This window comes from Miscanthus floridulus, chromosome 19 (assembly GCF_019320115.1).
Source record: "Miscanthus floridulus cultivar M001 chromosome 19, ASM1932011v1, whole genome shotgun sequence".
NCBI classification, from domain to species: domain Eukaryota; kingdom Viridiplantae; phylum Streptophyta; class Magnoliopsida; order Poales; family Poaceae; genus Miscanthus; species Miscanthus floridulus.
Genome location: NC_089598.1, coordinates 1,303,994 through 1,321,913, shown reverse-complemented (window position 1 = coordinate 1,321,913; position 17,920 = coordinate 1,303,994).

Below are 17,920 nucleotides of genomic sequence, written 5' to 3'. Positions count from 1 at the left end.
AGCATATAACAAGAATCAAATTTAATTAAGGATACAATAGGTAGCTTGTTCTTGTTAATCTTGCAATATTGCTCTACATGCCCAACTTGCTTGCATCTATTGCAAAATCGACCATTGCCCTTCACAAAGCTAACTTTGGGAGTGACAAAGACCGCCTTGCCTTTCTTTGGGGTATAGCCTAATCCCTCTTTGTTGAGATAAAACCTTTGGCTACCCAAGCACTTTAGCAAGCGGGCATTTCCACCATAGGCATTGCCTAAGGCACAAGTGAGCTCATTCACCTCCTTCTTGAGGGTTTCATTTTCCACCATTAGTGAGGCATCACAAGTGAGACCATCACTCAAAGGTGAAGTAGAAGTAGTAGTGCTACAAGAAGTGTTAGTGGGAGCAACTATAATAGGCTTATAAAAAGATTCATCAATAAGATCATATGTTAGTCCCACATCACATGATACAATCACTTGCTCCTTCTTGGCTTCCTCTATTTTGACTTGCTCTATGAGAGAGGAGTGAGCCTTTTCAAGCTTAGAGTGAGCTTTACCAAGCTTCTCATGGGCTTCCATTAGCCTTTCATGAGTGGCATTGAGCTCATCAAGGGATTGCTCAAGAAGTTTGACTTTCTTGTTCAATTCCTTGCACTCCTTTCTCTTCATCTTAAAGCAAGTATGCACTTGCTCATACATGTCCATGAGATCCTCCTTAGAGTACTTCTCCTTATCATCATCACTCCTACAAGCATCACTTTCACATTCATCATCATCACTCACATCATATTTTACCTTGGTAGGTTTTGCCATGAGGCATGTCAAAGGAGTGTCAAAGATGGAGGGCTTGTTGTTGATGATGATGCTTGCTAGTGCTTTCTTGATAGATTTCTTGCCATCATCACTAGAGTCATCACTATTCGAAGAGCCATCACTATTCTAAGTGACCACATAGCCTCCACCCTTCTTCTTCTTTTGGAAGATCATTCTCTTCTCCTTCTTCTCCTTCTTTTCTTTCTTATCCTTCTTGTGCTTCTTCTTCTCATCCTCATCATTGTTACTATTGTAGGGATAATTTGCTACAACGTGATTGGGACTCTTGCAATTGTAGCATCTTCTCACATATTTTTTGCTTTTGGTGTGATCTCTTCTCTTTCTTGCACCATAGCCCTTCTTCTTTATGAATTTTCCCATCTTGCATACAAAGAGGGACATAGCTTCATCATCAATATCACTAAGATCATCATCATCACTTGATTCTTTCTTGGACTTGCCCTTGTTCTTGGATGATGATGAGCTAGCCTTGAATGCTATACTCTTCTTCTTCTTGTCTTCTTCTTCCTTCTTGTCATCCTTGTCATCCCCCTCCCTTTCCACATGGTATGTCTCTTGGGTCATGACATCACCTAGTACTTGGTTAGGATTAATCTCCTTCAATCCTTCTCTTATGATAAGCAATCTCAACATCTCAAATCTTGGAGGTAAGCACATCAAGAACCGATGAGAGACATCATCATCCTTGATCTTCTCTCCCAAGGCCTTCAAGTCATTTACAATCACTTGCAATGGATGGAACATTTCTAGAATGCTCTCATCTTCCTTTATCTTGCAGCTTGTCAACTTATCCTAGAGAATATACAACTTAGCACTCTTCACCGCCGGTGTGCCCTCATATGTTTCCTCCAATCTCCTCCACACCTCATTTGCTCTTTCACAATCCTTGATTTGTTCAAACACCTTGGAATCAATGGCATTGTATATGGTGTTGAGAGCCATTATATTGCATTGCTTGTTGGTCTTGTCTTGGTTGGTGGGGTCATCGGGATCAATGATAGCATAGTCATTCTCGGTCACATCCCATACTTGATCATTGATTGAACCAAGATACATCCTCATCTTTCTCTTCTAATAATCATAGCATGTGCCATCAAAGAACGGTGGTTTGCCCCCAACATGGTTGAACACAACTTGACCCATAATTTGACACCGAGGTTGTTAAGCCTTCAATCAAACGGTGACCACGGCTCCGATACCACTTAGAAGGTCCTAATATGGCTAGAGGGGGGGGGGGGTGAATAGCCTATTTAAAAATCTATAAACCAACTAGAGCAATTTGATTAGTATAACAAATAGCGAAATGCAAACTTGCTCTAGCTCTACAAAGGTTGCAAGCCACCTATCCAACAATTCTAGTTGCTATGATCACTAAACACACAATTTGCTATGTCACTACTCACTAAGAGCTCTCACACTTGCTACACTAAAGAGCTCCACTAGATGAACTTAAACTACAAAGCAAGCTCTCAATTCTAGCTACACTAAAGAGCTTGCTATAACTAGTTTGCAAGAATATAAATGAGTGAGTAGGGTGATTATACCGCCTTATAGAGGAGTGAACCAATCACAATATGAATATCAAATCAATCACCAGGAGAATACCGAAGGGCAAGAGACAACCAATTTTTCTCCCGAGGTTCACGTGCTTGCTGGCACGCTAGTCCCCGTTGTGTTGACCAACACTTGGTGGTTCGGCGGCTAAGAGGTGTTGCATGAACCTCATCCACACAATTGGACACCGCAAGAACCTACTCACAAGTGAGGTAACTCAATGACACGAGCAATCCACTAGAGTTACCTTTCGGGGCTCCGCCGGGGAAGGCACAAGACCCCTCACAATCACCACGATCAGAGCCGGAGACAATCACCAACCTCTGCTCAATGATCCTCGCTGCTCCAAGCCGTCTAGGTGGCGGCAACCACCAAGAGAAACAAGTGAATCCCACAGCGAAACACGAATACCAAATGCCACTAGATGCAATCACTCAAGCAATGCACTTGGATTCTCTCCCAATCTCACAATGATGATAGATCAATGATGGAGAGGAGTGGGAGGGCTTTGGCTAAGCTCACAAGGTTGCTATGTCAATGCAATGGCCAAGAGAGTGAGCTTGAGCCGGCCATGGGGCTTAAATAGAAGCCCTCACAAAATAGAGCCGTTGTACCCCTTCACTGGGTACAACACGGGGTGACTAGACGCTCCGGTCAATTCGACCGGACGTAGGACCCCAGCGTCTGGTCGCCCGATGCTTGCCACGTGTCATCAGCTTCAAACGCCGATCGCCTGATCTCAACGGTCAAGAGATGACCGGACGCGTCAGTTAGAAAGTGACCGAACACAGGACCCCAGCGCCCGATCATTTCTAGTAAGGTTCCAAACATGAAATTTCATGACCGGACGCGTCTGGTCATGCTTGATCAGATTCACCCAGTGTCCGGTCACTCAACGTTTCCTCTATGCGCCTCACGTCAGCGTACGTAAGCACTGACCGGACTTAGACCATGAGCGTCTAGTCAATTTACACACCAGTGTCCGGTCACAAGACCAAGACCGTGTGCTTATTGCTGTCACTGACTGGACTCTAAACCCAGCATCCGGTCACTGCACCACCAGTGTCTGGTCACTTTGTGAACCCCTGTCTTTTCTGTATAGGGCACCGGTGGCACCGTCGGACTGTCCGCACTCTACGGGCGGACACTCCACCGGTGAAGTTTCTAACCCTTGCTCAAATGTGCCAACCACCAAGTGTATCACCTTGTGCACATGTGTTAGCATATTTTCACAAGCATTTTCAAGGGTGTTAGCACTCCACTAGATCCTAAATGCATATGCAATGAGTTAGAGCATCTAGTGGCACTTTGAGAACCGCATTTCAATACGAGTTTCACCCCTCTTAATAGTACGGCTATCTAACCTAAATGTGATCACACTTGCTAAGTGTCTTGATCACCGAAACAAAATGGCTCCTACTGTTTATACCTTTGCCTTGAGCCTTTTGTTTTTCTCTTTCTTCTTTTCAAGTTCAAGCATTTGATCATCACCATGCCATCACCATCGTCATGATCTTCGCCATTGCTTCATCACTTGGAGTAGTGCTACCTATCTCATAATCACTTTGATAAACTAGGTTATCACTTAGGGTTTCATCAATTAACCAAAACCAAACTAGAGTTTTCACAACCCCCACTATTTCTTTATATAATCATTCATACATCTATACACGCATTCATTCATTCCATGCATCCAAAGCATTGCATATGCAGTCAAATGCATCACAACGCTCCGTGTTGCATCATGAAGCGGCAGTTGCCTCATTCAACATGAGCAACGACCGACCGGGGTTCGAAGGCCAGCCCACGAAGGGCTTGAGTCCGCCTCATGTCAAAAAGAGCTAGGGGAGAAAACGCAGATGAGCCCCGAGCGGCCCTCGCCCAGTCTGCCCCAAAGCAGATAGGGTCATCTCAACCTTCTCGTTCGATCCTAAACCTCTACCAAACCCATAGAATCTCCATTGAGGGGAGGCCAGCGGGCCACTTGGGTCGGTCTCTGGAACGACCTAGGCATCTACCGGGTTGCAGGTTAAGGAGCAGTGGAATGTCACATGAGGGCTATGCCGACCCCGTCACGAACGATGGACCCGGATTTCACTCGATCATACCCGTTAATGAGCTCACCGAGCACGTCACTCGAGCCCAAGCCATCGAGGCAAGCGACGTCAGCTTAGCCCCTCCGGTTGTGAGAAACCATGGATGAGGTAACGCACAAAACTCAACCGACCCCTACCAAGCCCAATAGGGCTTAGGGGCTAAAGACACCAAAACTGCCTCGGCTGCGCCCGACGCCAGGATCCACAACTCCGTATCACTCGATCCCTAAAAACTACCTCGGCTACGCCCGACGCTAGGATCCACAAGCTCCGTCTCGCCCGATCCCTAAACTACCTCGGCTGCGCCCGACCCGTGCGCTCGATGCTAGGATCCGCAAGCTCTGTCTCGCCCGATCCTTAAACTGCCTTGGCTACACCCGACGCGTGCGCCTAACGCTAGGATCCACGAGCTCCGTCTCGCCCAATCCCTAAACTGCCTCGGCTGCACCCGACACGTGCGCCCGATGCCAGGATCCATGAGCTCCGTCTCGCCCAATCCCTAAACTGCCTTGGCTACGCCTAATGCATGCGCTCGATGCTAGGATCCGCTAGCTTTGTCTCGCCTAATCCCTAAAACTCCCTTGCCTAGCTTGACACCAGGATCAGCGAGCTTCGTCTCGCCTGATCCCTAAAATGACCGACTCTAGGATCCACGAGCTTCGTCTCACCCGATCCTTGAAAACTACCTCGATCCCTAAACTGCTCGCTGACAAAACCCCCTAGGCGATTCGGCCCGAATCACCCAGGGACTCGGGGGCTACACCCGCGGGTGCGCTCACGCACACCCGCTGATGAAACAAAAACTTCCCCTACCCGCAAACATGAAAACCCCCCAGACGACTCTACCCGAATCGCCTGGGGGCTCGAGGGCTACACCCGCGGGTGTGCTCGCGCACACCCGCCGTCAAGACAAAAATCCCCCAGACGATTCTACTCGAATCGCCCGGGGGCTCGGGGGCTCCTGTCGGGTTCATAAACCCGGGGTCCCTCATGGACCGGTTTCTCGACAAAGGCTTGGCCCAACAGATGACGTTGCGAACGACGCACAAACTTTTGGGTCGGCCCAAATACCTAATCAAAAGGCCAGAAGGGCGATCCAATCTCCGACCGGAAGGCCTCGCTAAAGAGGAACAGCGCTCGCTTCTGACTCTGGCCCGTCTCTCTGACCGAAAGGCCTGGCCAAACACCGCTTTTGACTCTGACCCGCTCCTCCGACTGGGAACGCGCCGAACCCCTGCTTACCGCTCTTCTCCAACTGGCGTAATCAGAGCCGACTGGGACCAACCGACCAGGGACGCCCGCTCGGTAAGGACCAGGAAACGGACGGAGAAAGTAAGGCAGGGCACTCAAGTCAACCGCAATACGAAGGACCATACCCTGTACACCTGTAGGACAGTACCCTGCGACCTTCCCATGTAGTGTTGTAGGCACCGACATTTTCCCTATAGTGTTGTGGGTGCCATCAACTCCCATACCAGACAAACACGGTAAGGCTCCTCCCACATGCCTCTAGGCCTCAACAGTGTTGTGGGCACCGGCATTTACCGTACCAGGCGAACATGGTAAAACCCCCTACACACCTCTAGGCATCAATAGTATGGTGGGCACCGACGTCTGCCATACTAGAAGAAGACGACGCAACCTCCCACAAGCATTTGACAATAACAGTGTTATGGGTGCCTACAATCATCTTATACCCAACAGCATGGGCAACAAGACTTAGCATACGTACACTCTCTCCCTCACACTTGTAAGGCCATCCCCTTCATCTATAAAAGGGGATGCGCTCTCTCCCAACAAAAGGAGATCGATCAGCTAACTAGCACACAACAGCAGAAACACTAGGTTCAAAACATGAGCATACGCTCAAAACACTTAGCATATAGCGGAGTTTCCGTCACTCTTGGCCCTTCAGACCAGAGTTCGACTAGACCTCTCGTACCTCCCATCTTTCTCTCTTCCGTTTGTAACCCCACAACAAACTTTGAGCACCTGGGCTTAGGAATAAAGTCACCGACCAACTCAAACTGGACGTAGGGCACGTTGTCTGAACTAGTATAAACCCTGTGTCATTGAGTGCTAGGACACCTCCGATCACAACGTACAACAAAACTATAAATATTTACGTGTTGGTCACTTTCTGCACCGACACTCCCCTTTCCTGAAAGCTAAGCTACGTGATTTGATCTCTGAAAGCTACATGATTGGAGCAACTGGAAGTAACAGAGATTAGAGGGACCATGGGATATAGCAGTGTGTGTGGATGCGAATAAAAATATCTTATTGAATGGTATGTGGTGCATGCCTGGCACTGACCTTGCGTGAGGCAGCAAGCTCTCCCCGATCGATTGGATGTCCTCCGTGCTCAAGCCTTCAGCATACCCACTGCAGATAGTAGCGAAGTCCAGGTTCAAATGATGTGTCGCCACCGAGGTCAACACCCCCGACGCTCCATAAAACAGCCCACTTGTGATAAGGTCCCGAACCGCATCCAAGACCTCCGCTAGCTGGACAGCGGGCGCGCTAGTGCTTGGCACCAACCTGAAGACGTCCGAGACGACAACCTAGGCAATGTTGCGGATCTAGTCAAGTTCCCCCTCGAGAGCACGACGCTCTTCATGGGACTTGGCCAGCTCCTCTACATTCCGGCTGAAAGTCGCCTTGATCGTTTCTAGGTCCTGCTCCAGCAACTTCACCTTTCCGCCCAGCTCTAAAAGAAGGGTGACAAGCTCAAAAATAGGCTGAAGGAAGAAACCAACACGATAAAAAACAGAAAAGGTACGTACCGATGCGGAAGTTCTCAAGGGTGGAGAATTTTTTCGCCTGTCGGGCCACCTGCTCGCGTAGTCGGGCGCTCGCCTCCTCCGTCCCCATCACTCGGCCCCAAAGCGTGAGCACTTCCTGGTCTGCCTCCGATCGGGCCTTCCGCGCCAACTCTAGGGCGCTCCGCTCCAACACCAAGGCGCTCCGCTCTGACTCAAGGGTCTCCAGGGATTTCTGGAGCGCCACCTCGATGTTCGCCAGGGATGTCCGTAACCCCGCCTCAGTCTTTGCCTGGCGGGCCTTCGCCGCCTCAAGCCCTCGCTCAGCGGCGGTCGCTCGCTCTGCTGCACGCTGCCCCTCTGCCTACGCCGCGGTCGCCTTGGCCGCCCGATCCTAGGACTCGCGGATAGCGGACTCTAGCTGACGCTCAAGCTCAGCCACCTGGGCATGCTCCGTCCGGAGGAAGCGGGACTTGCGGGATGAAATCTCCTTCAGACCCTTCAAAAAACAAGCATGCTGAGGCAACCAACAAAAGATTCAGAGGTCAAGAGCAAATACAGGAAACTCACCTCCGCGGCGAGCTATAGGTCGACCTCGACTAACTGTTGGGTGGACTTGACCCGCTCCTGGGCGTCCCCGAGCTTCGCGGATAGGTTGGCGAGCTCAGACACTACGGCAAGTCCTTGCTCCCCGAGGATGTCTAAGAGCTGACGCTCCTAGGAATCCTGAAGGATGAACCGCGCCTTTGCTGGGTCCTCAGGGCACAGCCACTCTAGGTCACCCTCCGGCAGCCCGCCAGAGGGCCCCGCCTCTGACCGAACCACCGCCAGCTCCCGCGACGATGCCGGCAGCTCCACCACGACATCCGCCTGGTCGTCAGATGGGATGTCCACCACCTCAGTTGCGCAGGCCGCCGTCGGCCCTTCTGACTCCGTCCCGGCCATGTCTCCCTCGGTGCCTTCGGCTCCGACCGCGAGGGTGAGCAGTGCAGCTCCCTGACCAGTGAAGCAGGAAGCTTGGTCTCCCTCTCCTCTTTCGCTGCAGCTGGTGGAGGTGGGCCGCGAGAGTTACCTCCGACGCAACCTCTGCCGTCAGCACCGGGATAGCCACCAATGCCGACGCCACCGCTACCACCGTACCAGCAACCGACCCGGGGGGGCACCACCCCCGGAAGGGAAGGCTTCGCCGCCACCACCCTATTCCCCCCGCTGCTCGCCGTGACACGCTACAGGGTGGGCCTCCAAGTCTCCTGCACGGGAGTTGGGGCGATGCTCAACCCCATCATCACCCGGCCACTAACAAAAAGGTGCTGGTAAGTCACACTCCAAAAAGACTCAACAGCAAAAGATCGAAAAGAAACAAAGAAAAACGTACCAGGAGGTGAGCGGCATGACTCTGAAGGCAAGACCCAACGTCGTGGGCCTGTAGGCAAGGACCGCTCCTAGGCTGCGACCCGCGCCTCCTCACCTCAGCTAGGGGCGGAGTCATCCCAACCGGCTCCTGCCCGGCCTGCGGGTCGCTGCGACCCTCGGCTCGGGACTCCCCGACCGGAGCAGCGGGCGAGGCATCCTCTGGCTGCGAGTCGCACGACGCACAGCTACCAGTCCGCTCCTTAGACAGCTCGGCTTGCTCGACCACGTCCGCGGTAGGCGGGGCTTCCTCCGGCTACTAGTCACGCGTTGGCCCTGATCCCGGTGATGCACGGGTGCTAGCCCGCTCCTCAGACCGCTCGCCTTGCTCGGCTGCATCCGTGGCAGGGGGGGATGGGACTGGCGATGCCACTAAGGGGCACGGTGACCGTGTCCGCTTCGCTTCCCGTTCACCGATGGCGTTCATGCTCGCCGCTCGCTTCCGTGGCACGGGAACCACCACACGCCTCTTCGCCTCCTGCTCATCACCAGCGGACGTCGCCACAGGGTCGCGACGCTTCACTGAGGTCAAAACGACCTCTGGACTTTCCTCCTCCGCGGAGAAAACCATATCATCCACATCTGTGGGATCCTCCGACTCGAGCTCGGACTTGACGTCGCTTTTTCTTTCCCTAGCCTTCACACGCCGGGCGACCTCCTTCTCCTTCTTGTACTTCTGATGAGCCACCTCGGCTTTCTTTTTCTTCCTGACGTCTGTCGCTTCCTTCTGGGCAGCCTTCGTCCCCTTTGGAAGGTGTGGCCGGGACCTATAAGCATCAAGCCCCTACGCAATAGGCGACTCAAGATAAAAAAGCAGGAAAACAAAGGGGGAAAAGAGCACGAAGTAATGAAAGAGGAGCATACTAGTCTAGACACCACAAGGTGTTGAGAGGTATGGGCTTCCCCTCGACCTTCTCTTTAGGCCTCAACTGCAGCACTCGGATGAGGCGACTCCAGACCTCGTCATCCGGCAACTCCTTCGACGACACATGATCAGGGTCCGACGCGCCGCTGTACTTCCACATCGGCCATGCGCTCTCCGCCAACGGGGCAACCTGGTAGCGGTAGAGGGTGTGGAACACCCGCACCCCATCAAGACTGTGCCGCACAAGCTTTTGGAGCTCCTCCTTGATGATCTCCACCTTCGTCTTCTCCTTGCGGGCACAACCCCGTGACCAACTGTCCTGCTTCTCTGGCCTCCCACCGGCGAATGCCGAGAACGGCGCCTCCGTCGGATTGCTGATGTAAAACCAATCCCCATGCCACCCCCGGTTGGAGTCACAGGGGATGTACCCGGGATACGAGCCTCCCGCGCTCGGTTTCCTCTGCAGGGCAAAAAACCCCCACCGGCGCAATCTCGGCCAGATTCCCCGCCATCAAGGCTCTCCCGAAGAACAGCCATCGGAAGAAATCCGCGTACAGCTCCATCCCGAGGAAAGCCTCGCAGACGGTGACGAAGCCAGCGATGTGTAGCACCCCCATCGGATTAAGGTGCTATAGCTCCAGACCCCACTCATTGAGGAGCCCACGCAGGAACCAGTGCACGGGGTACCCTAACCCGCGCTCATGGAAAGTAAGAAAGGACACCACCTTGTCAGGCCGAGGTTGTGGGAACTCCTCCCTCCCAGGAGCCCTCCAGTGCGCCACCTCCTTCGACGGTAGGAACCCCTTCACGACGAAGGCCTTCAACACCGACTCCCTCACAGTGGACGACCTCCAGTCCGACATTTCGCTCCGGGATTACAAAAGGATTTGTGAGTTTTTCTCTTCTCCCTCGCTCTCTCCCTCTTCTTTCCTAGAAACCACTGCGGCTCTCAAGAACGCTCTCGGCAAGGAGGAAAAGAAAGGAGGCGGCAGATGAGGAACAGGAAAAAGAACAGGGCGAAAGCCTTCTCCCTTCTCCTACTTAAGGAAAAGGGTATAGCAGTTAGGGGAGGACACGCCGATCGGGAAAGTCAAAACGGTGGAGCAAAAAAATCCTCTCTCTTTCCCATTTAATGCAGATGAGACGTGCCCTGACCGATGAGACGTGCCCTGCCCGACGGAACGGCTCCTGATCCGATGGGACGTGGCCTGGGTATGGCCCACCACTATCGTACGCCAGCCACTACCGCACGTCGGGCACAGGAACCAAAGCGTCACCACATGCAAGTGGCCCTCCGCTTCCCCAGGCGGGACTTGGAAAAACCCAAAACAGGATCTCCGCCGGGAGAGACCATCGGGTTTCCTAAAAGTCGATCAAACGGCTCAGGAAAACACACCGAGAGACAGGTAGGGAGCAAAGGGACGCCTCATGTAGGCCATGCTGACTCCGTCATGAACAACGAGCATGGGTCCCGGTCGGACATTTCTGACTGCAGATCTTCAAACCCCGTCACTCGAGTCATCAAGGTAACACTACCAACCCCCGCTATTTCTTTATTTAAATCATTTTCATACATCCATACGCGCATTCATTGCATCACGAAGCGGCGGTTGCCTCATTCGACATGAGCAACCAATAGAGCCAAGGGAGAAAAACGTAGATGAGCCCCATGCGGCCCTCGCCCAGTCTAGCAGACAGGGTCATCTCAACCTTCTCGTTCAATCCTGAACCTCTTGCCAAGCCCACATAATTTCCATCGAGGGGAGGCCGTTAGGCCACCCGGGTCAGTCTCCGGAATGACCCAGGCATCTGCCGGGTTGCAGGAAAAGGAGCAGTGGAATGTCACAAGAGGGCTATGCTGACCCCGTCACGAACGACGAACCCAGATTCCACTCGATCATACCCGTTAGCGAACTCACCGAGCACGTCACTCGAGCCCGAGCAATCGGGACAAGCAACAAAACTTAGCCCCTCCGATTGTGAGGAACCGAGGATGGGGTAACGCACACAACTCACACCGACCCCTACTAAAGCCTGATAGGGCTCGAGGGCTCAAGACACAAAACACCTGGGTCTGCGACCCTGAACTCGCCCCATCCGGCTACGCTCCAACTGCGCTCCAAACACCTAGGTCTACGACCCCGAACTCGCCCCATCCGGCTATGCTCCGACTGCGCTCCAAACACCTAGGTCTGTGACCCCGAACTCGCCCCATCTGACTATGTTCCGACTGCGCTCCAAACACCTGGGTCTATGACCCCGAACTCGCCCCATCCGGCTACGCTCCGACTACGCTCCAAAACACCCAGGTCTGCGATCCCGAACTCGCCCCATCAGGATCTACGAGCTCCGGCTCACCCGATCCCAAACTAACTAAACTAACTGCCTTAGTTGCGTGGGCCACACCGGGGCCAGAATCCATGACTCCGACTCACCCGATCCCACGGCGCGCACCGACGCCAGGATCCGTACGCTCTGTCTTGTCTGATCCCTAAAAAACTAACTGCCTCGCCCGATGCCACGGCGCGCATCGACGCCAGGATCCACGAGCTTCGTCTCACCCGATCCCTAAAAACAACTAACCACCTCGGCTGCACAACGACGCCTTGGTTAGACAACTCCATCTTGACTGAAAAACACGCGCACACGCCCACTAACAAACACCCCCCAGACGGTTCTGCCCGAACCGCCCGGGGGCTCGGGGGCTACACCCACGGGTGCGCTCGCGTGCACCCGCTGACGAAACAAAAACCTCCCCCGCTGACAACACGGAAAACCCCCCAGACGGTTCTGTTCGAACCGCCCGGGGGCTCGGGGGCTACACCCGCGGGTGCGCTCGCGCGCACCCACCATCGAGACAAAAATCCCCTAGACGATTCTGCCCGAATCGCCTGGGGGCTCGGGGGCTTCTGTTGGGTTCGTAAACCCGGGGTCCCTCGTAGACCGGCTTCCCCGCAAAGGCTCGGCCTAAGCAGATAGCGCGCAACTCATGGGCCGGCCCAAGAGTTTAAAACAACAGGCCAGAAGAGCGGTCCAATCACCGACCGGAAGGTCTGGCCGAGGAGGAACAGCGCCCGCTTGTCGACTCCGGCCCACCTCTCCGACCGGAACGCTCACTTTGGTCTCCAGCCGCCTCCGGACGGTCTCTTCGACCGGAAGGCCTGGCAAAGCACTACCTTCGACTCCGACCCCGTGTCTCCGACCAGGGTATGCAAAGACCCTGCTCACTGCTCTTCTCCGACTGGCGCAACCAGAGCCGACTGGGACCAACCGACCGGGGACGCCCGCCCAGAAAGGACCAGGGAACGAACGAAGAAAGCAAGGCAAGGCGCTCAAGTCAAACCATGATACCAGGGACCGTACCCTGTCACCTGCAGGAACAGTACTCTGTAAACCGCCCTAACACAAACAGTATTGTAGGCGCAGACATTTTCCTCTACAGTATTGTGGGCGCTGTTAACTCTCATACGGTAAGACACCCCACATGCCTCTGGGCATATGGTAAGGCACCCCACATGCCTCTAGGCATCGATAGTGTGGTGGGCGCTGGGATTTACCATACCGAGTGAACATGGTGAAACTCCTCACATGCCTCTGGGCATCAACAGTATATGCAGGTGCCGACATCTGCCATACCCGAAACAAGACGACGTAACCTCCCACATACAACCGACATCCAACAGTGTTGTGGGCGCCTACCATCCTCCTGTACCCGCCGACATGGGCAGCAAGACTTATAAGCATATGAACTCTCTCCCTCTCACTTGTAAGGCCATCCCCTTCATCTATAAAAGGGGATGTGCTCTCTCCCAACATTCAGTGGATTCAAGTTCATACAAGTTAATCCATATCGATCAAGTTCACTAGCTCACAACCACAGAACCGTCAGGTTCGGACCTCAAGCACATGTTTGAACACTTAGCTCATAGAGGAGCTCCTGTCGCTCTCGGCCCTTCCGACCGGAGCCGACCGGACCTCTCATGCACCCCATCTCTCTCCTTCTCGTTTGTAACCCCACTGCAAACTTCGAGTACCTAGGCTCAGGAATAAAGTCACGGGCCGACTCAAACTGGACGTAGGGCACGTTGCCTGAACCAGTATAAACCCTGTGTCATTGAGTGCTAGGCCATCTCCGATCACAACGTACAACAAAACTACAAATATTTACTCGTTGGTCACTTTCTGCACTGACTCAAGGCCTCATGTCATGATCTGTCACTATATCTGTTTTGCAGATACCATAAATTCGTGGAATATCTGCGTCGTGAAAACCAGCAACAAAGCCTCCCCTACCGGATGCCCTAGAGCCTCCCACGACAACCATGGTAGTCACGACTTGGGAGTATGATCTCTGTCAGTTATAAACACATTGAAGATGATGGCTATGCTGCAAATTATCTAACAGATAACATCCTTTGAAGAGTAGACTACGTCATGCTGACAAGTGTTGAATGGGATGACCTTCCTGATCGTATAACGACCTTGTCACTAGGCTACTGAGAATGATTTGTGAATGAATAGAAAAGTTTGCTCAATGAAATTAGGCTCTAGGGATAATGACAAATCATTTGATATGGAGAGAGTTAGAAAGTTTCGGGTGCAACAAATATTTTTTTGTCTTCAGCAAGGCTTAGATTTTTTTTTTTGTGTTTGAAGAGATTTAAGTCAATTTCACTAAAAAGGAATTTCTGATCATATGTTTATTTGCATGTTGCGTGTTGAGCGCTAAATGATAACCAACTAAGTTGTAAATGCTAAGTTTTATACAGCAAAGAGCAAACTGTCTTTTGGTTGTTTTAATATGCACGTTTGAATGTTTCCGTAGCGTTAGCACGGGTACTATACTAGTCATTATTAAAGTAATAGTTTACACTGCAGTTGTGATGACATATATAGATGTACTGTTCTATAGCTGGCCGCAGAATAAATTATTCTGTGGCCACTTTGAGTTACGATAATTACTATACTAATTTACAAGATTATGGTAACTCCCTCATAAGTGATTTACTATAGCATTATGGTAAATATCATCTTGAATTATAGTAACCCATGTATCGTAAATATGTATTGTCATTATCGTAAATTGGTACAAACATTATCGTAAATCAAGGTGGTCATAGAATAAGTTATTCTGTGGCCAGCTGCAGAATATATATATATATATATATATATATATATATATATATATATATATATATATATATATATATATATATATTGTTTATTACTCAACAGTCTAGTCATGTGATGGTCATCAGCCTATACCAATTACTTTAATCATCCATCTTAATATATGAGTTGCTGCCAAAGTCTGGAGTTAAGGACGCCGGCGCATGTAGTTGTATATATTATACGATAGACAGTAAAGCATGCCGGAGCAGGTGGCGTTGTTTCAAAACAATCGTCGAAACAGTCATTTTCATCAACATTTTTCTCCTTTTAATTTTAATTTTGAGGGATACTTTTCCTATTTAACAAAATATTTTCAGCAGGATTTTAGCTACATATGAGCTAGCTAGTATACAGTATATACTACGGAACCAGTTCTTAGAGACGGTCAAAATTGATTTGTAGAGGTGGTTGTGTGAACCGTCTCGCAATGACCTATAGAAATCAAGAATTTTTAGGGCGTTTTTCTGATCATCCCTAAAAATGAATTTTTGGAGGAACATCAATTATCTCTACAAATCGATTTTCATGGGCGGGTGACATTGCCAGACATCTATATATATAGAAATTCATCTATCAGAGTGGTTGGAAACATAAGCTGCATAAAAAAAATGCATTTGCATGTGTGGTTGGGAAGACCATCCGTGAATACATTTTTTTTATTTGGTTGTGTAGTTTATATATAACAGATTGTTGACACAAAAATGTGACAAGTGTCTAACACACAACAAGCCGGATAGATCCGAACAGGGCAGGGCCTCGAGATCCGCTTAGCTTCAACACAGGCCGGTCAGTTCTGATGGACCAGTGCGTGCCAGTCAATTTGACCTGTAATTGATAAGGAGAGAAAACTAATCAGTAATTTCGGGTGGAACATACCGGTGTTGCTCCAGATCGTTCCAATAATGTACGGCTCTAAGAAGCCAATGTGTGAGGCTATCGACTAGAGAGTCGATAGCCAGCATGTTCATGTATTTCAAATGAAAATCGACTCTTTTAAAGCATCAATTGTGAGATAAATATTAGGCATAGATCATGGCAAATAAAGGGTGTAGATTCTTATAGACAAAGGCAAGCACAATACACCCAAATATTAAGATTAACATCTATATTTTAAAGCATACGACATTGTTCTAGGACAGCCGATTTCACACATGAAAATAGTTACAGCTCATACACAATCGACTATCTGATAAAAAAACAAATCTATAAATGGACTAGATCTAATCTATTATCATCATCAGTGAGGTTCGACTGGATCGATATAGCTGTGATAATAATAATAAACTAAAGCCAACGTATTCATAAATCTAATCTTACTTTGATAGTTTCATGATACGAACTGTATATATGAAAACACTCAATATCGGCTAAAACAACCAATTCTAGGCATGACAATCAGACAGAACATATGTGTTTACACCAAAATTTGGGAAGAAGAACGCGGGAACTCGAAGCTTCCAAGATTATATCAATCAAAGAATCGATTGCATAAGGATCGATGTCAGCTGATTCAGATGCGGCACTGGAATCGGCTCTCTTCGAATGACGTCAGCAGATAATGACAATGAACTACGGTTGGCGCCGGGAAATACATGTCGGACTCTACAAAAAGAGAAAGATTAGGGTCCAAGTTATCTTAAGTTAGGAATATTTTCTCTTATGTCAAAGATTGTAATGAGTCATCCTTGAGTAGGATTCATGCTTAGGTTATGGGTATAAATATTGGACCCCAGCTATTGTAAAGGAGATGCAATCAATCAATATAAGTTACTTTTTTTTGCTATACGCCAACCCTTAGGAGTAGGAGTAGTGTAGATCTCGATGAGTTCTTCAACAAGCGGGGCTGCATCGGTCCGGACGACCTCCGGCTTGTCTGTAAGTATCGTTATGGCTTATGCTTTGGTTTGTAAGGCTACATCGGTTAAGTTCGACCTCCACTGCGAGCTCTAGCATAAGCTAGTTATCGATCTTTATCTAGTTCAAGTACGACTGCATCGGTTAAGTTTGACCTCCACTACTCGAATTAGATTAAGGCCAAGTTATCGGCTCTACCTAAGAGTGGCATCCTTCGGGTAGATTCATTAAGTTACCGATCTTGCCGATGTTCTTATCGTCATTAGTTTTCAGCAACATCAACCTACCCGGTTGAGATCGATCTAGATCGGCCTAATATCCTTTTAGTCCATCGTTTGCTTTGTTACAACACGATGTTTCTTACTTTGAGCGACGGGTTATGTTTCATCGGCTGTTCTACTTCGATCTTGATCGTGCATAGTATACGGTTAAGGCTTATCTGATCTGGAGGAGGTTTGCTGGCTAGTTAAATCTGGTCTATAGTTCGCTATTATGGCTGTAACGATCCGGTCGATCCCCACTGATAGCACTTTAGATCAGAGGATGCTAGTTGGTAGACTTGTTCTTGATCAGGCATGACCTTGACTGTTTGCTATGCCTGCATCGACTAAATAGCCGATCGCCTGAGCTTTAACGCCTGCAGTATGTCTCCATGATTCTGTTAAATATGAATAGATCTGTTTATTTTAAAGGTTTGATTTGTTGTCTTTATCACGGCTGTCGGTGTTTTGAATAAACACCGAGTAAATTTGTGTTATTGCGCGTCTGGCCCGGATGGTGTGCTAAAAAGACACAAGGTTTATACTGGTTCGGGCAGAGTGTCCCTACGTCCAGTTCATGGCAGCTGCTCGTGTTATTTGCACTGAAAAGTTCATAGTAGGTGTTACAAACGGACGAGAGAGGGACAGGTCCCAAGTCTCTGATGGAAATGTCGAATGCGCTCTGAGAGCTTAATTGCTGCTCAGCTATGTGTGATGTGATGCGTGATGTGTTGAATCATCGATCCCCTTTGTGGGGTGTCCTGTTTTCCCTTTTATAGGTCAAGGGAGAGCATGGATTACAGATGGGAGAGAAAAGTAAAACAAGAGGCAATAGAAGTCTTTCAAGGACACCGGGTCTTCCTTTTTCTCTATGCGGGCCCTGCTGACATGACGGGTGGTGGCAGGGATGGCCCCACGCTGGGCGCATGGCCGCTGATCCTGACAGGGCTACGTTGGGCGTCTGTCCGCTGACAGTGTCATGTCATGACAGTGTCAGCGGGTCGTCACGTCCTATCCCGCCCCGGCGGGAGGCGCGGCGGACCAGGGTGCTGATCAGCGGCCACACGGGGAGCAGGCAGCGCAGTAACTGCACGTCCGTTAATGTGGGCGATGCGAGTTTCCTTCTGGA